This window comes from Nerophis ophidion, linkage group LG07, assembly GCF_033978795.1.
Source record: "Nerophis ophidion isolate RoL-2023_Sa linkage group LG07, RoL_Noph_v1.0, whole genome shotgun sequence".
Classification (NCBI taxonomy): Eukaryota; Metazoa; Chordata; class Actinopteri; order Syngnathiformes; family Syngnathidae; genus Nerophis; species Nerophis ophidion.
In genome coordinates, this window is record NC_084617.1 from 64,343,665 (window position 1) to 64,368,642 (window position 24,978).

A 24,978-nucleotide genomic window follows, 5' to 3' on the forward strand; every position below is an offset into this window, starting at 1 on the left:
AGAAATATCTTTCCATCACAAAGTTCATCAGGCAGTGTGCAGAAGGAGCCAGCAGAGCTTTGAGGCGCTAAGCCTTTACCCCAGACGCCCGTCCGTCACTGCTGTGACACCCCAGCTGAGTCAGCTACTAGTGAAAATAATTTAAATATCATTGCGTTTCAGCTCGGATGCACACGCCTTTTCCTAGTGAGCGTGATTTGGGATTGTTGTCGATTTTAGAGGCAAGAATCTCCCCTTTAAAGGGGGAACATTATCACAATTTCAAAAGGGTTGAAAACAATAAAAATCAGTTCGCAGTGGCTTATTGTATTTTTTGAAAAAAATTTTCCAACATTTTACCGGTCCCGGAATATCCCTAAAAAAAGCTTTAAAGTGCCTTTTATTTGCTCTCTGCCAAGACACTGTTCATTTTCCTGTGACGTCACACAGTGCTGCCAATACAAACAAAGAATGGCGAATAGCACAGCAAGATATAGCGACATTAGCTCGGATTCAGACTCGGATTTCAGCGGCTTAAGCGATTCAACAGATTACGCATGTATTGAAACGGATGGTTGGAGTATGGAAGTATTGAAGAAGAAACTGAAGATATTGAGCGAATAGCCATTGACGCTATTCATAGCCATAGCATGGCCGAATAGCTGCATTGGCATCTCCGGTAAAATGTGCGGACCGAACGATCAGGACTTTCACATCTTGTGACACTGGAGCAACTTAAATCCTTCGATTGGTAAGTGTTTTTTTCGCATTAAATGTGGGTGGAAGGAAACGTAATATAGTTGCAAATGCATCTGCAGGTTATCCATACATCTCTGTGCCATGTCTGCTTTAGCACCGCCAGTAAATAGCATGTTAGCATTGATTAGCGTAGCATGTTAGCATTGATTAGCTGGCAGTCACGCCGCGACCAAATATGTCTGATTAGCACATAAACCAACAACATCAACAAAACTCACCTTTGTGATTTCATTGACTTAATCGTTGCAAATGCATCTGCAGGTTATCCATACATCTCTGTGCCATGTCTGTCATCGCCGGTAAAATGTCCACTTTCGCATCTTCGGGCCAGTGGTGCAACTTGAATCCCTCCCTGTTAGTGTTGTTACACCCTCCGACAACACACCATCGAGGCATGATGTCTCCAAGGTTCCAAAAAATCGTCAAAAAAACGGAAAATAACAGAGCTGAGACCCGGTGTTTGTAATGTTTTGAAAATGAAAATGGCGGCTGTATTACCTCGGTGACGTTCTGACGTCATCGCAAAAAGAGCGATAAACAGAAAGGCGTTTAATTCGCCAAAATACACCCATTTAGAGTTCGGAAATCAGTTAAAAAAATATATGGTCTTTTTTCTCTACCATCAAGGTATATATTGACGCTTACATAGGTCTGGTGATAATGTTCCCCTTTAAAAGAGTCACAAGGAAATAGAATCAATTGCAAACATTAGTTGGTGAATGCGATTTTCATTTTGATTCATCCTAAAACAAACATACATAATAATTTACATTTAGATAGGAATAATGATTCGTTGACCCAATAATAAAGGATGACTATTGTCTAGGTCGGGGGTCTGCAACCTGTGGCTCTTTAGCGCCGCCCTAGTGGCTCACTGGAGCTTTTTCAAAAATGTATGAAAATAGAAAAAGATGGTGGAAAAATATATTTGTGTTTTAATAGGTTTTCATGACATTAAACCTTCCTAATTGTTAAAAATCCCACTGTTTATATTAAACATGATTCTCTGTTGAGAGTATTTGGCAAGCGCCATTTTTTCTTACTAATTTTGGCGGTCCTTGAACTCACTGTAGTTTGTTTACATCAGGGGTCACCAACGCGGTGCCCGCGGGCACCAAGTAGCCCGTGAGGGCCAGATGAGTCGCCCGCTGGCCTGTTCCAAAAATAGCTCAAATAGCAGCACTTACCAGTGGGCTGCCTTTATGTTTTAAATTGTATTTATTTAATAGCAAGCTTGTCTCGCTTTGCTCTACATTTTTAATTCTATGAGAGACAAAACTCAAATAGAATTTGAAAATACAAGAAAATATTTCAAAGACTTGGTCTTCACTTATTTAAATAAATTCATTCATTTGTTTACTTTGCTTCTTATAACTTTCAGAAAGACAATTTTAGAGAAAAAAATACAACCTTAAAAATGATTTTAAGATGTTTAAACACATTCTTTACTCTTCTTTCCTGACAATTTAAATCAATGTTCAAGTATTTTATTTTTTTTTCAAATGTAAAGAATAATGAATACATTTAATTTAATTCTTAATTTTAGCTTCTGTTTTTTCGATGAAGAATATTTGTGAAATACTTCTTCAAACTTATTATGATTAAAAATCAAAACAATTATTCTGGCAAATCTACAAAATCTGTTGAATCAAATTTAAATCTTATGTCAAATTATTTTGAATTTATTTTAAAATTTTTGTTCTGGAAAATCTAGAAGAAATAATGATTTGTCTTTGTTAGAAATATAGCTTGGTCCAATTTTTTATATATTCTAACAAAGTGCAGATTAGATTTTAACCTATTTAAAAACATGTCATCAAAATTCTAAAATTAATCTTAATTAGGAAAAATTACTAATGATGTTCCATAAATTCTTTTTTTAAATTTTTCAAAAAGATTCAAATTACCTAGTTTTTCTCTTCTTTTTTTCGGGTGAATTTTAGATTTGTAAAGAGTCGAAATTGAAGATAAACTATGTTTCAAAATGTAATTTTCATTTTTTTTCCTGTTTTCTCCTCTTTTAAACCGTTCAATTAAGTGTTTTTTTCATCATTTATTCATTACAAAAAAAATTCAGTAAAAGGAAAAAAATGTACAACAGAATGACAGACAGAAATACCCATTTTATATACATATATATATATATATATATATATATATATATATATATATATATATATATATAGAGAGAGAGAGAGAGAGAGAGAGAGAGAGAGAGAGAGAAATGTATTTATTAAAGGTAAATTGAGCAAATTGGCTATTTCTGGCAATGTATTTAAGTGTTTATCGAACTGTTAGCCCTTCGCATTAATCAGTACCCAAGAAGTAGCTCCTGGTTTCAAAAAGGTTGGTGACCCCTTGTTTACATGTACAACTTTCTCCGATGCTGCCACAGAAAGACATGTTTTACGCCTCTCGCTCTTTGTCTCACTTCGTCCACCAAATGTTTTATGCTGTGTGAATGCACAAATGTGAGCTTTGTGGATGTTATTGACTTGCGTGGAGTGCTAATCAGGCATATCTAGTCAGTTCATGACTGCAAGCTAATCGATGCTAACATACTATTTAGGCTAGGTTTATCTACATATTGCATCATTTAATTTCATTTGTCCTTTGCGTATCAAATTTATATTTATATGTCTCATGACACATTATTTGTATGTAATATTGGCTGCATTTCAGATAGTTGTTTGTGTGCCATGTTGTTCCAGACCACAGCAAACAAAACCCAGCTTGCATAGATTGTTATAAATCAATTAGAAGAAGACAGCCTGCCGTTTCCTTTAACTTGGACACACACATCTATACCTTTTGGCCAGGATGTCGAGGATGTCGTTGTGGCTTGTGCAGCCCTTTGAGATACTTGTGATTAAGGGCTATACGAATAAATTACATCATTCAAAGTTATATAGACACCAACACAAATATTTGTGTTACCTCCGAATCACATTGCAAGTGCTAAAATAATATATTTGCATCTCTTCCTAATAATGTGTATTTTAATACATCCATCCATCCATTTTCTACCGCTTGTCCCTTTTGTTGGTCGTGGGAGGTGCGGTAACCTATCTCAGCTGCATACATAACAGTTTAAATTATATTAGACTCAATTCTATTCATGAAGTAAAGTTAGTTGCTAACAATGCAAGTGCAGCGCGTGTCTTTCTGAAACAGAATCCCCAATGGCCCTTGGAGTTTGCTTTTGTTGATTGAAGCGAACATCAAATGACGTCCCCCGACAAGGTTTTACGGCACTCTTCTGTTCTGCTGCTGGAGTCGAAGTGACAGTCTGAGGAATCTTCCTCTGTACAGGGAGCAGTTTTTTTTTTTGTTTTTTTTAGCGTTGCTGCAGAAAGGTGACGTTCATGTCAGTGATGCCTTGGAGCACACCGACAGCCGTCCTCCCTAATGTGTAAACCATGCACGGACTGTAATCCATGTGTGTCGGCATTTACTCGTAGCCCAAGTTCGTAAAAAGCTCAGAATTATAAATTCAACAGAGCATTAAAATATATTTATTTAATTTTATTAGCTTAAATAAAGTTTTTTTTGCTGTTTTTTTATGTGCTAGCTTCTTCTGTGGAAAATGATGGTGTGATAGCAACAAGCCTCTGCTACATCCCCTCAGTTTATACTGACTGAGTACTACAGCACCTCTCTTTACGTTTTTTTCAGTATTTATAGTTTCATTAACAAGAATAACCATGTCACACTTACATTAAGGTTTTCCTGCTGGCTCCGCTGTGAGCGGGACTCTCGCTGCTGTGTCGGATCCGCTTTGGACTGGACTCTCGCGACTGTGTTGGATCCATTATGGATTGAACTTTCACAGTATCATGTTAGACCCGCTCGACATCCATTGCTTTCCTCCTCTCCAAGGTTCTCATAGTCATCATTGTCACCGACGTCCCACTGGGTGTGAGTTTTCCTTGCCCTTGTGTGGGCCTACCGAGGATGTCGTAGTGGTTTGTGTTGTGGTTTGTGCAGCCCTTTGAGACACTAGTGATTTAGGGCTATATAAGTAAACATTGATTGATTGATTGATTACACCGACTGTAGAGTTTACAGTGTAGAAAGTCCATCCATCCATCCATTTTTCCACCGCTTGTCCCGTATGGGGTCGCGGGGGGTGCTGGAGCCTATCTCAGCTGCATTTGGGCGGAAGGCGGTGTACACCCTGGACAAGTCGCCACCTCATCACAGGGCTAACACAGATAGACAGACAACATTCACACTCGCATTCACACACTAGGGCCAATTTAGTGTTGCCAATCAACCTATCCCCAGGTGCATGTCTTTGGAGGTGGGAGGAAGCCGGAGTACCTGGAGGGAACCCAAGCAGTCACGGGAAGAACATACAAACTCCACACAAAAAAATCCCGAGCGCAGGATTGAACCCAGGACCTTTGTATTGTGAGGCAGATGCACCAACCCAAGGGTCACCAATGCTGGCCTGTTCTAAAAATAGATCAAATAGCAACACTTACCAGTGAGCTGCATCTATTTTTTTAAATTTTATTTATTTACTAGCAAGCTGGTCTCGCTTTGCTTGACATTTTTAATTCTAAGAGAGACAAAACTCAAATAGAATTACAAAATCCAAGAAAATATTTTAATGACTTGGTCTTCACTTGTTTAAATAAATTCATTGATTTTTTTACTTTGCTTCTTATAACTTTTAGAAACACAATTTTAGAGAAAAAATACAACCTTAAAAATAATTTCAGGATTTTTAAACACATATACCTTTTTACCTTTTCAATTCCTTCCTCTTATTTCCTGACAATTTAAATCAATGTTCAAGTAAATGTATTTTTTTATTGTAAAGAATAAAAAATACATTTTAATTTAATTCTTCATTTTAGCTTCTGTCAAACATTGACACATTCAATCAATCAATCAATCAATCAATCAATCAATCAATCAATCAATGTTTATTTATATAGCCCTAAATCACAAATGTCTCAAAGGACTGTACAAACCATTACGACTACGACATCCTCGGAAGAACCCACAAAAGGGCAAGGAAAAACTCACACCCAGTGGGCAGGGAGAATTCACATCCAGTGGGACGCCAGTGACAATGCTGACTATGAGAAACCTTGGAGAGGACCTCAAATGTGGGCAACCCCCCTCTAGGGCACTGAAAGCAATGGATGTCGAGCGGGTCTAACATGATACTGTGAAATTGATCAAATTGCTATGATATGAAAAGTGGTAGGAGTAACTAAGCTCTGCTTCTTCCTAATCTTTTTCGTACGTGCTGTAATAAAACTGGAAATAATCTGCTGCATTACATTGCATCGTTTTCATGTTCATAATAAACCGAAACTGAACTGATTCAACACACCACACTTGAATGACCAAGTGTGGCTTCTCCCAAATAACAGTATTTGTGCATTGATGCAGTGCAATCTAATAAAAAAACATACATTTTGAACAAAAATATTGTGCAGGCCTTTGATTCGGGATCTGTACAATATGCCCTTGTTAAAAATGCATTCTCTTTCTCTCCATTGTTTGTCAGGGTCAGTGTTGGATCTGATTAAAAGTACTTTTTCAATGGCTACAGCAACAATAACATCTTGTATTTACTTGCGATTCAGAATAATAAAATCCGCCTTTGCTCTCCAGAGTAGTAAAGCACAGAGTTGGGCTTTTTACTATCCGGGAAAAAAAAAAAAAAGACTCTTCTTGTTGCAGGATGTGCTGCGACGGAAGAGAAGATGAAGGGAGCAGGCCAGCATCCCGACTGATATTGGATGTGGCAGACGGTGCCTGGAAGTTCTGTTCGCAAGTTGTTCAGGTGAGCACTGAGGCTGCATATCAATGAGAAGTCACCTTGCATGAATCTGAAAAGAGAAGATAATGACATCATTGAAGCAAAACGAATTGACATATTCTGTCATTTACAGTTTGAGTCAGCATTAGTTGCATTGTGTTGGTAGAGCTAGGCAGGTTTACTTCATCCATCCATCCATTAGAAAGCATTATTCGAAGTCAAGGCAATTCAAAGTGCTTCACAGAAAATTACAATTAGGTCAAAATAGAAATAAAATAAACATAATCCAAGTAAAATCATAAAAACAATCATAATTCAAATAAAATCAAGTGTGGATAATCCCAAAGCCCAGAAAAAGTCTGCGGGCTATAGAGCGTTTTCATTTCGGGCTCCAGTACTCTGGAATGCCCTCCCGGTAACAGTTCGAGATGCTACCTCAGTAGAAGCATTTAAGTCTCACCTTAAAACTCATTTGCCTTTAAATAGACTCAATTTTTAGACCAGTTGATCTGACGCTTCTTTTCTTTTTCTCCTATGTCCCACTATCCCTTGTGGAGGGGGTCTGGTCCGAACCGGTGGCCATGTACTGCTCCCCCGTGTATCGGCTGGGGACATCTCTGCGCTGCTGATCCGCCTCCGCTTGGGATGTTTTCCTGCTGGCTCCGCTGTGAACGGGACTCTCGCTGCTGTGTTGGATCCGCTTTGGACTGGACTCTTGCGACTGTGTTGGATCCATTATGGATTGAACTTTCACAGTATCATGTTAGACCCGCTCGACATCCATTGCTTTCCTCCTCTCCAAGGTTCTCATAGTCATCATTGTCACCGACGTCCCACTGGTTGTGAGTTTTCCTTGCCCTTATGTGGGCCTACCGAGGATGTCGTAGTGGTTTGTGTTGTGGTTTGTGCAGCCCTTTGAGACACTAGTGATTTAGGGCTATATAAGTAAACATTGATTGATTGATTGATTGACAATTAAAGGCCTACTGAAATGAGATTTTCTTATTCAAACGGGGATAGCAGGTCCATTCTATGTGTCATACTTGATCATTTTGCGATATTGCCATATTTTTGCTGAAAGGATTTAGTAGAGAACATCGACGATAAAGTTCGCAACTTTTGGTCGCTAATAAAAAAGCCTTGCCTGTACCGGAAGTAGCAGAAGATGTGCGCGTGACGTCACGGGTTGTAGGGCTCCTCACATCCTCACATTGTTTATAATCATGGCCACCAGCAGCAAGAGCGATTCGGACCAAGAAAGCGACGATTTGCCCATTAATTTGAGCGAGGGTGAAATATTTGTGGATGAGGAAAGTTAGAGTGAAGCACTGGGGAAAAAAAAAAGGCGACAGCAGTGGTAGCGATTCGGATGTTATTAGACACATTTATTAGGATAATTCTGGAAAATCCCTTATCTGATTATTGTGTTACTTGTTGAGATCCGCTTTTTGGATCCTCCACATATTATTGTTTGTTGTTCCATTTTTATTTTCACTCTCCCTCTGATCCTATTATTTCCTGTTTAAGTCGGTCACCATGGTAGCTTATCAGTTTCACCTGTTTCTCTCGGCCCTGCACACCTGTCCTCACTAATCACCTGCCTTATATAAGCCTGCATCTTTTGTTGTTCAGTCTGGGATCCAAATTTGTTCTTACACAACGGTACGTCTGCTTTGCACTTATGCTTCCATGCAATTTCTGTATCGCTCTCGCGAGCTCTGACGCTGCGCAATTTTATTTATTCTTAGCTCTCATGCTAAATGTTTTGTTTTCCTCTTTGTGTGCCTATGTGCCAGTTTAGTTTACTATTTGTTCATCCTAGCTTTCATGCTAGCGTCTTTCGTTTGCTTTTTCTTAGCTCCAGTATTTTTGTTCTCTAGCACCTTTTGTTAAATAAATCATCAGTTTCACGGTGTGGCGCAGTGGGAGAGTGGCCGTGCGGAACCCGAGGGTCCCTGGTTCAAATCCCACCTAGAACCAACCTCGTCACGTCCGTTGTGTCCTGAGCAAGACACTTCACCCTTGCTCCTGATGGGTGCTGGTTGGCGCCTTGCATGGCAGCTCCCTCCATCAGTATGTGAATGTGTGTGTGAATGGGTAAATGTGGAAGTAGTGTCAAAGCGCTTTGAGTACCTTGAAGGTAGAAAAGCGCTATACAAGTACAACCCATTTATCATTTATTTACCTTTTGCTGTGTTCAATTTTCGACGCATCCTCGAGGGAAACGAACCCGGCATCACAATGCCGAACAGACGTAACATTACTAGTGTTTTAGTGAGATTATAAAGACCTGAAAGTCGGAGGGGTTTAGTGACCGCCAGTGTCTCTGATGGAAGCCATGAAGGAGCCAAGAAAGTCGCAGCTGCCTATTTGACAGCTGCTGCAGGAAGACACAAGCTCCGCTGATGTCTCCGGTAAGAGCCGACTTAGTACTTCGTACTTTAAAGTTCCTTTCTATATCTCAGTTACCATGCCCAACTTTGAGCTGTTTCAGAGAGGGTTTGGCTTGTTAAAGCTGAGCTCAACTGGCCAGCAGCACATCAAAGCTCCACCCACTGTGAGTCCGCCAGATGTCCCGTGGTCATTTTTACGCTCACACCCCAGCACATGACACGGAACGGTGTGTAAGCATGTAGACAGGGGTGGATGGGCTGCTTGGAAATTGGAAAAGGAAGCCCGTATTTATGAGGTGGTTTAAGGTGGTGTGTTAAGACGGGCTTTGCCTGCCACTCTACCTTTGACAACCCTGCTTCCCCCTGAGCTTGGGTGACCAGAGAGATGTAGAGGCGAAGGAGTAAAGGCAGAGCGCGCCTGTCAAAGCAGGTCCTGATCAGACCTGGACTCACAGCTAACAAACTCACACACAGGTGATGCAGCAAATCAAGCGGATGCCACTGAACATAATGCGCTTGTGTTTCGTACTTTGTCATGCCGGCACATGACCTTCTTGTACAGGAAGACATTGATATTGCGGGTAAATTCTCATATGAGCACTATGGCTGCTTCCCAATTAAAGAGCTGTATCCTACAGAGAAGCTAATCTAGGTTTTCTGCAAAAGTATCTCCTGAAGCTTTGTCGAATGGGATGGACTCACCTTTGGGAACCTATGACACCATGTTTGGTGCCTACATATTAAATTGTAAATGGTCTGTATTTATTAAATATTTAACTATACTTGGGTAAATATCCAGTGACGTGCGGTGAACTAAACACCAGGTGAGGCATACATACTTTTTTTTTTTCTTACTTAAATTCATATGTGCAGCTCTAGTCATTCTTGGTTTAGGTTGCACATTAGAGTTACAGGGGAAAAAAGGGAGTTACTCGCTTTCATAAAAACGTTATCATATTGATATTATGATATGATAAATGGGTCCAAAAACTATTTGATAAAGTTGTTATTAAATACTTTTTGGTCCCATTTGCTTTTAACAAAATAAATCCAGTATTGAGACTGTATCTTACCTTTCTGCATTTGTATCTGAAGCAGCAATAGCTATCCTCCATGAAAACGTACTCTAAATGATCACATTCATTTTGTCTTAAAGTCCAGTTTAGAGAAGTATTTAATCTTGGATACAGTATATAATCCTACATAATGGCAGAAACATCCGTTTAATTGAATTTCATTCCAAGAAATTAAACAATATTTTTGCATCTGACAGAAAACAACCCACAAATGCTGGCTCACTCCAATAAAAATGGCTCATTCTGAAGAGACAAATACAAATCCATAAAAGTAAAACGGCAAAAAAAAAAACAATTTTATGGCAATATTTGAATGAAAATCAACCCGTTTATGTTTGTTTTAAAATCTGCCATATATAATACAAATCGAAAAACGGCCCTCATTTTGTTTTTTGATTTACGTTTCAGAATTGGAAATAGAATGAACGGAAGGTGCACGGAACGTTTACACATTCCTTGGATACAGGAGAACTTTTAGAGTAAAAAAACCCCAAATAATTGAAATGAGTTGTAAATAGTATTTTTTGTTTTTGTTTAGTTATTGAGTTCTATTGACTTTGTTTATTTTGGGGCAGCACAATACGAAGGTCCTGAGCAGTCCTGGGTTCAATCCCGGGCTCGAGATCTTTCTGTGTGGAGTTTGCATGTTCTCCCCGTGACTGCGTGGGTTTCCTTCGGGCACTCTGGCTTCCTCCCACCTCCAAAGACATGCACCTGGGGATCGGTTGATTGGCAACACTAAATTGGCTCTAGTGTGTGAATATCAGTCAATCAATCAATCAATGTTTATTTATATAGCCCTAAATCACAAATGTCTCAAAGGACAGTACAAACCACTACGACTACGACATCCTCGGAAGAACCCACATAAGGGCAAGGAGAACTCACACCCAATGGGACGCCAGTGACAATGATGACTATGAGAACCTTGGAGAGGACCTCAAATGTGGGCAACCCGAAAGCAATGGATGTCGAGCGGGTCTAACATGATATGAGTGTGAATGTTTTCTGTCTATCTGTGTTAGCCCTGTGATGAGTTGGTGACTTGTCCAGGGTGTACCCCGCCTTCCGCCCAATTGTAGCTGAGATAGGCATGAGCTCCCCCCGCGACCCCAAAGGGAATAAGCGGTAGAAAATGGATGGATGGATGGACTTTGTTTTGCTCTAACAATTGCATGTGATACAATAAAACAAGGAACTGGTTTAAATAGTGTTCTGATAGTGTTAAACTGTAAATACCACGCACTAAATTAAAAAATGTTCACTTTACTTATGTGTAAGTAAGTAATTAAGTAAGTAAACTTTATTTATAAAGCGCTTTTTACAGATAAAATCACAAAGCGCTGTACAAAACATAGGTGAAGTAAAACAACAATTCACTTAAAAAAAACAGGGGCAACATCATGAAAAGGTTTTTTTAAAATGATAGTTAAAAGGTGCATTAAGTAAAAGCTTTACTAAAAAGAGACGTTTTCGAATGTTTCTTAAAAGTTTTAACACCGTCAAGATCATGGAGAGACCGGTACAGATTGTTCCAGAGTCTGGGATCTATAGCCTAGAATGCCGGGTCTCCACGTGTTCTAAAACGAGTTTTTGAGATCTTTAGAAGACCCTGGCCTGAAGACCGGAGGCTGCGCCCTGAAGAGTAGGTGATGTACTGAGGGGCCCCACCATGCAACGCACGGAATGTCAGGACTAAAATCTTAAACTCACTGCGGAATTTAACTGGAAGCCAAAGAAGACAGGATAAAACGGGGTGGTCTGGGGGGTTCTGGGTGCACCAGTCAAAAGCCCGGCAATCAGATTCTGTACAGTCTGAAGTTTCTTTAGAGTTGACTTGTTGAAGAGAGTGAAAAGATAATCGCAATAGTCAATGCGAGACGAAATTAACACGCGAATGATCATTTCGAGATCCAATTTTGACAACAAATTTCTCACTTTAGAAATATTTCCGAGATGATGGAAACGGTTTTTGGTCAGTTGACGACAGTGACCCTCCAAAGACGTGGACTGATCAAACACAACCCAACGTCTGTGATCGGTATCGGCCCGATCTCACTCATGGGTAATCGGCTGCAAACAACCCCGATGGGAACATCCCTAGATGCATTTCTTTGGTACCGCACCATAAAAGTAATAACCATACAGAACGTCACTACTTTATTGCTCCCGTGTTCTAAACTACCCAAAGCCAACACCCTGCAAGGCAGTGAAATATTCAGTCCCTCACTCCGTTATATCTAGCAGACCCTTGCTTCTCTGTTTGCATGCCGACACCCCCGAGTGTCAGAGGGTCCCACGGAGACTATAAGTGAGAGGTGAGCCGTGTGGTCTTTACCGCACAACGGCCTCGACAAGCTCCCTGGCTGTGCTCCAAGGGCACATTAAATGTGAGGTAATATGAGTGATCTCCCAGTGCGAGAGGGATCCTCTCTCCTCCTCCACACGGCCTCCGTCCACACTCTCCCGACCATGCGGTTACCGGCCCATGTGAGTCAAATTATGATAATTGAGCAGGGATGTAGTCGGGTGTGAGGTGATCGCTCTCTTCATCCCCTCCCTTCAATGCAGATATTTGTCAAATGACCAGCAAGCATCTTCCCCTCCCCCTCCCCTATTCCGCCGGTAACACAGAAATCCATGAACCCCTTTCAAGTGTGATCAAAGCGCCTGATCACCATGCAGGTCTTTCCACAACCTTCAGGACAATTAGCACTGGTCTGGATCAGCCACTGTGCATATACAGTAGGACTGGACTGGAAGTGGCCGACTACGGCAGAGGTTCAACTAACAAGCCAGCTGGCAGAGACAAAATATGCAAACGTCGGTGATATATTTGCATTAGATGCCAACATGTCACTGGAAGTGTTGTGACGAAGCACAGCAAGACTGGACATGGGGAAGGGGTGCAAGTGTAGCTTTCGTCCTTGGACAGGTGCACTGACCCTGTCCACCCCTGAAGGTGTCACGTGCATTTTATTGGACATAAATGGCAGGCCAGCAGTTTCTAACCACCACCTGGATGCAATAAATGGCCGGCTCCTGAGCTCTGACTGCCTAGAGGATTTCCCAGCAGCTCCCGCGGGACCTCTGGCTAGTTAAGATGTTTATTAAGCTGAAAGTGGTCCAGTGGGAAAACACAGCACTTCTGAGAGATTCGGGCCAGCAGTTTTCTTGTTAGTCGGGACGCTCCCCTGAGAGTTGGGTTTCTTTTCCTTTCAAACCTCGGGAGGGAGGACAGGGTCAGTTCACGGGGCCACGAGATTGACCGGCTGGTAACTAGGCGCAGGAACCCAGGAAGGGCAAGAACCCAGAGACATTCCTGAACTTAGTCTGTTAGCTAAACACATCTCTGCGGTGCAGTCGTGTCACTGCTGTGTCAACTGAAATTTGGCAGCGGCCATGGCAAGATAGGAATTCGAGATTGGCTTCTTCCTGCATGGAAGTTTGTCCTCACAGCGAATGAAAATATGTGTAAATGATTATAATCTCAATGCAGTTAAGTAGGATGTTGGGCAAAAATAATGAATATTTTGGAAGTTTCTTGGATGAAAAAGTAGTTCTCAAACGTTTTTACACCAAGTACCGCCTCAGAAAAAACTTGGCTCTCTAAGTACCACTAGAATGACCCGAGGTGGGCAGTAACGCGCCACATTTACTCCGTTACATCTACTCAGTGGCCTAGTGCTTAGAGCAGGGGCGCTCACACTTTTTCTGCAGGTGAGCTACTTTTCAATTGACCAAGTCGAGGAGATCTACCTCATTCCTATTTATAATTTGTATTTATTTATTTATGAAAGAGACATTTTTGTTAACAAGTTAATGGTGTTTAATGATAATACAAGCATGTTTAACACACATAGATTCCTTTCTTTCATGAAGACAAGAATATAAGTTGGTGTATTTGATTCTGATGACTTGCATTGATTGGAATTAGACAGTGGTGCTGATAACGTCCGCATTTTCAAATGGAGGAAAAAAAAAAGTCCTCCTTTCTGTCCAATACCACATGAAAGTGGTTGGATTTGGCATCTCATTTGTCCAACTTGCATCCTCGTTTTTAAACACTTTGTTATGAGAGTAGCATATGTGTGTGGCCCTTTAATGTCTGGCAGCAGGTGAGTGACGTCAGTGAGAGTGCGGGTGGGCAAGCAAGTGAGAAAGCGGTCGCTGAGGGCGGGGGAGAAATACATTGGCATCAAACTCCGTAGCTTGCTAGCTTGTGCACGCTAGCTTTCTGAGACTCTTATTTTGTTAGCACAGGCAGGATGAAACAGGTCTTTTATGGTGAAGACAGGAACTGTGCAGTCGGTCTTTAGAGTTTTGACAGTAGGTACGGAGTCTCTAGAAATAAAATATGTTTCTCTTAGTGATTTTTTTCTTAAATATGAGCGTCATCTCACAAGATCCTCGGGTGCCGAGAATGTCAAACAACTGACGAAAGTGAAGTCTTGGTATGATTGATGATCGCTCATTTTTATGTATATTTTTTAATGCCTGGCTTGAGATCGACTGACACACCCTCCGAGATCGACCAGTCGATCGCGATCGACGTAATGCCCACCCCTGGGTTAGAGTTTCCGCCCTGAGATCGGTAGGCGGTGAGTTCAAATCCCGACCGAGTCATACCAAAGACTATAAAAATGGGACCCATTGCGTCCCTGCTTGGCACTCAGCAACAAGGGTTGGAATTGGGGGTTAAATCACCATAAATGATTCCCGGGCGCGGCCACCGGTGCTGCTCACTGCTCCCCTCACCTCCCAGGGGGTGGTCAAGGGGATGGGTCAAATGCAGAGAACAAATTTCACCACACCTAGTGTGTGTGTGACAATCATTGGTACTTTAACTTTAACTACTTGAGTAACTTTTGGGATAAATTGTATTTCTAAGAGTAGTTTTAATGCAACATACTTTTACTTCTACTTGAGTATATTTATAGAGAAGAAACGCTACTTTTACTCCGCTCCGTTTATCTACATTCAGATCGCTACTTGCTACTGATTGTCATCGATCTGTTAATGCACGCTTTGTTTGTTTTGATTTTGTCAGACAGACCTTCAAAGTAGAATCCATCACATGTTTACGTTTCACCAATCAACTGGTGACATTTGACTCTGTTTCACCAATCAAATGCAGTCACTGGTGACATTTGACTCCGTTTCACCAATCAAACAGAGCCAGGCGGTCACATGATTAACAGCACACTTTTTTATTTTTTTTTATAAACCTTTATTTATAAATTTCAACATTTACAAACAGTTGAAAATAATAACCTAAGTAAGTACAAAAACAGTAAAACAAAAACAGTATAAAAACCATACAAAACAGCACCAGGGGGTTGTAAATTCAAAGTAACTAAAATAGAATGCAAAAAAATATATAAATATAAAATAAACAAAGTGCAAAGCCATAGGCTCACTCAATCTCAGTTAATAACTTAAATTTGGAACACAGCATCATCGTTTTCACAGCTTTTGGTAGAGTGTTTGAATGTAGAGTTTAAATCTTTTTTAAAGGCACACAAAACAGGTCGGGTACTGAGAAACTTACATTTATGAATATAAAACTTACCCAATAGTATAATGAGGTTACAAAGGTAAAATTCATTTTCAATTTTTTTTTCAATACAGTATAAAACCAAATATATATTAGTTAATATGTATTATTGTTTTAGTTGCTTAAGAGATATTCCTGGCTCTGAATTTGTTCATTTCTATTTTTATGTTTTTTTGTGCATTACTTGTTGCCGTCATCATTAAACCAACAGGTTACTCATCAGTTACTCAGTACTCGAGTAGTTTTTTCACACTTTTACTCAAGTAAATATTTGGGTGACTATTCCTTACTTTTACTTGAGTAATACATCTCTAATGTAACAGTACTCTTACTTGAGTACAATTTCTGGCTACTCTACCCACCTCTGATAATGACCATCATTAAAATACAGTAGTGTAGTAGGCCTAAATATTCATTAAAAACAAGGCACGTTTTTTATCTAACAAGTGCATTTAACATTCTTGGCCACTGTAACATTATACACAACTTTAACAGTAACAGTGTGTTTGAATATAGGAAAATAAAACACTGTACTTTTAATCAAGGGATTCGTTGGCGTGCTACTGGATGGAGCCCACGTACCACCAGTGGTACACTAGTTTGAAAATCCTTCCAGTAGAAGTTCTCTCACTACACATTTTCTCTGGATGTTGTAAACTGTTGCATTTGTGTCTTAGGAGGGTGTATAAATTTTTTTAGAGCAGGGCTCTCAAACATGTTATTTTGTGGCTCCCACCTTAATATGAAAGTTCAATATTAGTTTTATATGAATGGCGTTTGACAGGGTTGTGTGCGGAGCTGAAGGAATCCACCAATCAGGGGAAGGGGGTATGCGGCTCTCGAAGGCCGAACATTGACGTCACTTGCGTGATGCAAGCAGAGAAACGTTTTGCCGCTTTTCCACTAGACCCACACGCGCTCTTCATCCATCGCTCGCCCTCCTGCTCGCTCTCTCCCTCTCTCTCTCTCTCTCTCTCTCTCTCTCTCTCTCTCTCTCTCTCTCTCTCTCTCTCTCTCTCTCTCTCTCTCTCTCTCTCTCTCGAGCTCCCGCCCCCAGCGCCGCTGTAAACAGTCCAGCCCGGGGAGATGAGAGGTCCAGTAGCTTCCCAAGCACTCCGCCGAAGACCCGAGCGACAATACAAAACTGTGGTGCACTGGACGACTAACTAACGATACTCCGACAGAGAGTCGCTGGGCGAATCGGACGTGTAACATGTTCGTCGTGATGTTAACCCAAATGAGTGAAAGCGACAGAAACGTTGCCATGGAGACGAGGGTTTTCTTACGTGCCTGGACCATATCAATAAAAATAACTGTTTTTTTTTTATTGTTTAATTTGCATTGCCTCACATTACTTAATCTTCATTTTGTTAACTTATATTTTGATTTTATTGTGTGTTGAAAAAAAATTAAGATATTTTAAAATATTTTTATAAATAAATATTTTCTTGTGGCCAAACCTCACTCAGACTCTGCATCCAGTGGCCCCCAGGTAAATTGAGTTTGAGACCCCTGCTTTAGAGTGACAATGTTGGGGCTTGTGCATTAGTAGGGACGGCGTGGCGTAGTGGGAGAGTGGCCGTGCGCAACCCGAGGGTCCCTGGTTTAATCCCCACCTAGTACCAACCTCGTCACGTCCGTTGTGTCCTTGAGCAAGACACTTCACCCTTGCTCCTGATGAGTGCTGGTTGGCGCCTTGCATGGCAGCTCCCTCCATTAGTGTGTGAATGTGTATGTGATTTTTTTAATTGTGGAAGTAGTGTCAAAGCGCTTTGAGTACCTTGAAGGTAGAAAATCGCTATACAAGTACAACCCATTTATCATTTATTAGTTCAATAATGCTTAAAACAACAGTGTTATGAGCCGTTAATTTGTTTACGTTTATTTAGGTTGTGATCCACTTGTGGTTTCAGTTCTGTTTTCAGCACCCTTGAGTTTGTGTGGTTTTGGTTGTCATGGGTGCTGATTGTTTTCACCTGCCTCTGATTAGTGTATAGCACGCTCACCTGCTGCCGAGCACTAATCCGAGAGCTATTTAGTCCTGGTTTTTCGCCTCACTCATCCTGGTGCTTTTGTTTGCTTAACACAACTGTTACATTTGATGATTGGTGGTTCCCTGTGTTTGTCTTGCGCTAAATCCCGCCTTAGCGCTCCTCGTGAGTTATCCTGTTAGCTTCCTGTGAGTTAAAGTTAATGTTAACTTTAGGAACACTTGTTTTTTTTTTTTTTTCTTGTGTTTGTTTGTTACGGCCTGATTTATAGGGATAAATAATTCTCCTGAGGGGGGGTTGCCTCCGGTCCCTGCTCCAAGGCTGCTTCGGGTTCTTGCTCCAAATGTCCGGAATAGTCTTTAAGGGTGGGAGGGAGGAGGATAGGAGGTGGGCTTCTGTAACGTGGTCGTGGCATCGTCGTCCTTCCTGGATGCGGCGGGCGGAACAACAGGAAGCAGCTTGCACGTAAGAAGAATTATTTATTTGCATAACTCAAACAAAAACAAAAAAAACAGGAACAAACATTTTATGAATTTATTATGGGTCTACTGAAAATGTGACCAAATCTGCTGGGTCAAAAGTATACATACAGCAAAGTTAATATTTGGTTAAATTTCCCTTGGCAAGTTTCACTGCTATAAGGCGCTTTCGGTAGCCATCCACAAGCTTCTGGTTGAATTTGTTGACCACTCCTCTTGACAAAAATGATGGAGTTCAGCTAAATGTGCTAGTTTTCGGACATGGACTTGTTTTGTGGCCAAACAGCTCATTTTTTTATTAGACCTTCTGCAGGAAAGTTATGTGGTCAGATGAAATAAAAAAGGAACTTTTTGGCCACAATACCCAGCAATATGTTTGGAGGACAAAAGGTGAGGCTTTTAATCTCAGAAACACCAGGCCTACCGTCAAGCATGGTGGTAGTAGTATTATGCACTAGGCCTGTTTTGCTGCCAATGGAGTTGGTGCTTTACAGAGAGTAAATGGGACAATGAAAAAGGGAGGATTACCTCCAAATTCTTCAGGACAACCTAAAATCATCAGCCTAGAGCAAGGGTAGGGAACCTGTGGCTCTAGAGCCAGATGTGGCACTTTTGATGACTGCATCTGGCTCTCAGATAAATCTTAGCTGACATTGCTTAACACAACAAGTAAGGAATAATTTTGCTGGTAATCACAGTGTTTAAAATAACCTTCAAAATAGAAAACATTCTCATGCATTTTAATCCATCCATCCATTTCCTACCGCACCTGTTCAATAAGTCACATTATTGGTAAGAAGTATTGTATTTATTATTGTTTAGCTTCAGAATAAAAATGTTATTAAAAATAATAGGAGACTTATTGTATTCTAAAAAAGTTGTTATCAATTAAAAATGCATGCATTTAGTTGTATAATATGGCTCTTACGGAAATACATTTTAAAATATTTGTCTTTCATGGCTCGGTCAGCCATAAAGGTTCCCGACCCCTGGCCTAGAGGTTGGGTTTTGGGCGCAGTTGGGTGTTCCAACAGGACAATGACCCCAAACACATGTCAAATGTGGTAAAGCATAGGTGTCAAACTCTGGCCCGCGGGCGAAATTGGCCTACCGTGTAATTTTGTTTGGCCCTTGAGGCAATATCAAACTAACATTAGAGCTGGCCCGCCGGTGCTATACAGCGGTGCCGCTGTAACACCGCATTCACCGATTTCCCGGGAGACTCTCCAATTTCAGTGCCCCTCCCGAAAATCTCCCGGTGCAACCATTCTCCCGAATTCCACCCGGACAACAATATTGGGGGTGTGCCCAAAGGCACTGCCTTTAGCCTCCCTTACAACCTGTCGTCAAGTCTGTTTTTCCTTCTCACAAACAACGTGCCGGCCCAGTCACGTAATATATATGTGGCTTCTACACACATGTAAGTAAATGCAAGGCATACTTGATCAACAGCATACATGTCACACTGAGGGTGGCCATATAAACAACTTTAACACTGTTACAAATATGCGCCACACTGTGAACCCACACCAAACAAGAATGACCAACACATTTCGGGAGAACATCCGCACCGTAACACAACAAAAACACAACAGAACAAATACCCAGAACCCCTTGCAGCACTAAATCTTCCGGACCACTACAATATACCCCCCCCTCCCTGCTACCAACAAACCCCCCTAACCCCGCCCACCTAAGCCCCGACATTAACTGGGCAGTAAAAAGGCCGGAATGGTTGATTTATTCATTGGTATTTTATTTTCAAATGTATTAGCCTCTGGAAAAAGTTAATGTTGATATTTACCTCAGAAGGCTGCAAATACAAAAGAGGCATTAAAATTGTATTTAAATTTGATTTGATATGCCATTGATAATTTTTAATTATCATTGTTATTATTATTTGAAACTCAATTTTGCATGTCACTATAAAGTTATATAAGTCCTGCTTGTTCAATATTCAATGAAAAACTTGTTTGGGTCCCTATTAAAAGGTTAATTTGTTCAACCTTGGCCCGCGGCTTTGTTCAGTTTAAAATTTTAGGCCCACTCTGTATTTGAGTTTGACACCTCTGTGGTAAAGGAATGGCTAAATCAAGCTAGAATTAAGGTTTTTAAACTTGTGGACAATGCTGAAGAAACAAGTCCATATCAGAAAACCAACACATTTACTGAACTGCACCTATTTTGTCAAGAGGAGTGGTCAAAAATTCAACCAGAGGCTTGCCAGAAGTTTGTGGATGGCTACCAAAAGCGCCTTATTGCAGTGAAACTTGCCAAGGGACATGTAACCAAATATTAACATTGCTGTATGTATACTTTTGACCCAGCAGATTTGGTCACATTTTCAGTTGACCCATAATGAATTCATAAAAAAAAAAAAACTTCATGAATGTTTTATTTTGACCAACAAGTATGTGCTTCAATCACTCTATTACAAAATAATAAGAGATGTAGAAATGATTGGGATCTCAAGACAGCCATGATATTATGTTTTTTACAAGTGTATGTACACTTTTGACCATGACTATATATATATATATATAATATATATATATATACATATATATTTTTTTTTTTCACTCTGTGTGTTTTTGATTGATTGATTGATACTTTTATTAGTAGATTGCACAGTTCAGTACATATTCCGTAAAATTGACCACTAAATGGTAACACCCGAATAAGTTTTTCAACTCGTTTAAGTCGGGGTCCACGTTAATGATCCATCCATCCATTTTCTACCGCTTATTCCCTTTTGGGGTCGCGGGGGGCGCTGGCGCCTATCTCAGCTACAATCGGGCGGAAGGCAGGGTACACCCTGGACAAGTCGCCACCTCATCGCAGGGCCAACACAGATAGACAGACAACATTCACACTCACATTCACACACTAGGGCCAATTTAGTGTTGCCAATCAACCTATCCCCAGGTGCATGTCTTTGGAAGTGGGAGGAAGCCGGAGTACCCGGAGGGAACCCACACATTCACAGGGAGAACATGCAAACTCCACACAGAAAGATCCCGAGCCTAGATTTGAACCCAGGACTGCAGGAACTTCGTATTGTGAGGCAGACGCACTAACCCCTCTGCCACCGTGAAGCCACGTTAATGAATTCATGGTAATAAGAGTTAAAAAGAAGAATTGTGTGCTTAAAATAGTTCTCACTCTCCTGTTCTCCTTTCAACATGAACTCGAGGCCAGACTGGCAAGCACTTTTAGCGACACTCTCGATCTGTGATGTGTGTTTTTGCTAAAGGACACTCTGCCTAATGTTCAGGACAGATTAGAAAAATGGACTCTGCTTGTGACAGACGCTGTCTAGATCTTCACCGCCAGATCCAAGCAGCTGCAAAACATCTGGAGAAGTTCTACCTTGTTTTCTTTTCTTTTTTGGAAGAGCAAGCTTATTAATGACACATTACCATTGATCCATTCATACACGAAACACATGCAACATGTTGGATTGAGACGGACAAATAAGGAATGATGTGAATGTGAATAATGTTGACAAATAAGATGGGGCTTCTTGTTTAGTTTTATTTAAAGGCCTACTGAAACCCACTACTACCCACCACGCAGTCTGATAGTTTATATATCAATGATGAAATATTAACATTGCAACACATGCCAATACGGCCGGTTTAGTTTACTAAATTACAATTTTAAATTTCCCGCGGAGTTTCTTGTTGAAAACGTCGCGGAATGATGTGTTTGTGACGTCCTGGGTTGGAGAAAACATATTAGTGCAGCACCATTTGCGGCTAAAATCGCATAATTACACAGTATTCTGGACATCTGTGTCGCTGTCTCTTTTGCAATTTGTTCAATTAATAATGGAGAAGTCAAAGTAAAAAGATGGAGGTGGGAAGCTTTAGACTTTAGCCACACAAACACACGGTGTTTCCTTGTTTAAAATTCCCGGAGGTGAAGCTTTACTATGGATCAGAGCAGTCAAGGTAACATGGTTCCCGACCGCTTGTTAACCGGCAGGTTTCGGTGAGAAAATTGTGGTAAAAAGTCGCCTCTAACCGGAGATCAGCGCCGTCCATGCAGCTGCCATCGATTTACCTCAGAGACTGGCGTCAAGACACCCGTGGACACACCCCTCCGACTATCAGGTACTATTTAATCTCACTAAAACGCTAACAACACAATAAAAAAATAAGGGTTTTCCCAGAATTATCCTAGTAAATGTGTCTAAAAACATCTGAATCTGTCCCAATGCAATCGCCTTTTTTTTTTTTTTACTTTATTTTATTTATTTTTTTTCTCGTCATTCGCTATCAATATCATCATCCACAAATCTTTCATCCTCGCTCAAATTAATAGGGAAATTGTCGTTTTCTCGGTCCGAATAGCTCTTGCTGATGGAGGCTCCCATTATAAACAATGTGAGGCCGTGAGGAGTCCTCACACTTGTGACGACATCGTCTGCGACTTCCGGTAAAGACAAAGCTTTTTTATTAGCGACCAATAGTTGCAAACTTTATCGTGGATGTTCTCTACTAAATCCTTTCAGCAAAAATATGGCGATATCGCGAAATGATCAAGTATGACACATAGAATGGACCTGCTATCCCCGTTTGAATAAGAAAATCTCATTTCAGTAGGCCTTTAAATGAATATAATATTTATTTTACATAAAGCTTTCAGCACCGTTACATACACCATTACAATATGCAATACAGGAGCTGTGTAAGAAATATGTTAAACTAGGGTATCGTTTGTCAAGTAAACTATAATGTACCATTGTGTTAACAAATACCTTCATGACAACAAAGTGGTGCACTGGGCAGAATTGTTAATGGAATTTTTTGCTGGGAACTAAGGAGACATATTATTTGAAGCTTTTCAGGTGGAATTATTTCCCATTCTTGCTTGATGTACACCATTATGAAGCCTGGTTTTTCAGGCTTCATAATGCGCCACACATTTTTAATGAGAGACAGGTCTGGACTACAGGCAGGCCAGTCTAGTATTCACACTATTTTACTATGAAGCCACACTGTTGTAATACGTGGCTTGGCATTGTCTTGCTGAAATAAGCAGGGGCGTCCATGATAACGTTGCTCGGATGGAAACATATGTTGCTCCAAAACCTATAAGTACCTTTCAGCATTAATGGTGCCTTCACAGATGTGTAAGTTACCCATGCCTTGGGCACTAATACACCCCCATACCATCACAGATGCTGGCTTTTGAACTTTGCGCCTATAACAACCCGGATGGTTCGTTTCCTCTTCGTTCCGGAGGACACCACGTCCACAGTTTCCAAATATAATTTGAAATGTGGACTCGTCAGACCCCAGAACACTTTTCCATTTTGCATAAGTCCCTCTTAGATGAGCTGGAGCCCAGCAAAGCCGGCGGCGTTTCTGGGTGTTGTTGATAAATGGCTTTGGCTTTGCATTGTAGAGTTTTAACTTGCACTTACAGATGCAGCGACAAACTGTAGTTACTGACAGTGGTTTTCTGAAGTGTTCCTGATCCCATGTGGTGATATCCTTTACACACTGATGTCACTTTTTGATGCAGAACTGCCTGAAGCATCCAAGGTCAAGGGCATTCAATGTTACATGCAGTGATTTCTCAAGATTCTCTGAACCTTTTATTGATATTACAGACCAATAGATGATGGAATCCCTTAATTCCTTGCAATAACTCGTTGAAAAATGTTGATCTTGAACGAAGTGGTGACCCTCGCCCCATCCGTGTTAGTGAATGACTCACCATTTCATGGAAGCTGCTTTTATACCCAATCATGGCACCCACTTGTTCCCAATTAGCCCGTTCACCTGTCGGATGTTCCAAATAAGTGTTTGATGAGAATTCCTCGACTTTCTCAGTCTTTTTTGCCTCTTGCTCCAGCTTTTTTGATACATGTTGAAGGCATCAAATTCCAAATGAGCTAGTATTTGCAAAAAATAAAGTTTTCCAGTTCAAAAGTTAAGTATCTTGTTTTTGAAGTTTATTCAAATGAATATAGGTTGAAAAGGATTTGAAAATCATTGTATTCTGTTTTTATTTACGGTTTACACAACGTGCCAAATTTACTGGTTTTGGGGTTTGTACATGAAAGGAAACGAATACATCAAATGTGAGTAAATAATTGTAGTCTTAAACTTTCGTGATTTCAACTTTATTTTTCTTTGTGTGTCCTATATCGTGATGTTATGCTGTTGCAAAGGCTTGCACTTCCATCCATTAGCCAGCAGAGGGCAATGTTGTAATTCAGCCGTCAGGAATGAATGGGGAGCATGAATTGCATTTAGAAAGATGGGGCCGTTTCCAAATGACACTTTTCGAACACATGCAACAATATTTCCCGTAAGACTTTCAGTGATTATAATTACCCGTAAAAAATCACATAAATTATTGCATTGTACAATAATTATAATAGAAAAATATACGTTATTATTTGCAAAATGGATAATCCTATATATTGCAGTCATGACATTATTTTATTTTAAACTAACAATATGTGTAAATGATCACAATTGGTGTGAATTCAAATCACATGTTTATTTCTCTCATAATCTGGGCTAATGTATGTCATTTTAATGTCAGCGTTTGTCAATGAAAACAAATGTTATGTTTTATGATCTTAGATACGGCTAAAATAAAAGTTAGTGCTGTTGGTTCATCCATCAATGTATTATTTGTTGTTTTTAAAGTATTTAAAAAGACATTATATATTTAAATGTTAATAAAGAATGAATTAGGGCAGTGGTTCTCAAATAGGGGTACGCGTACCACTGGGGGTACTTGAAGGTATGCCAAGAGGTATGTGAGATTTTTTTTTAAATATTATAAAAATGGCATCAATTCAAAAATCCTTTATAAATATATTTATTGAATAATACTTCAACAAAATATGAATGTAAGTTCATAAACTGTGAAAAGAAATGCAACAATGCAATATTCAGTGTTGACAGCTAGATATTTTTGTGGACATGTTCCATAAA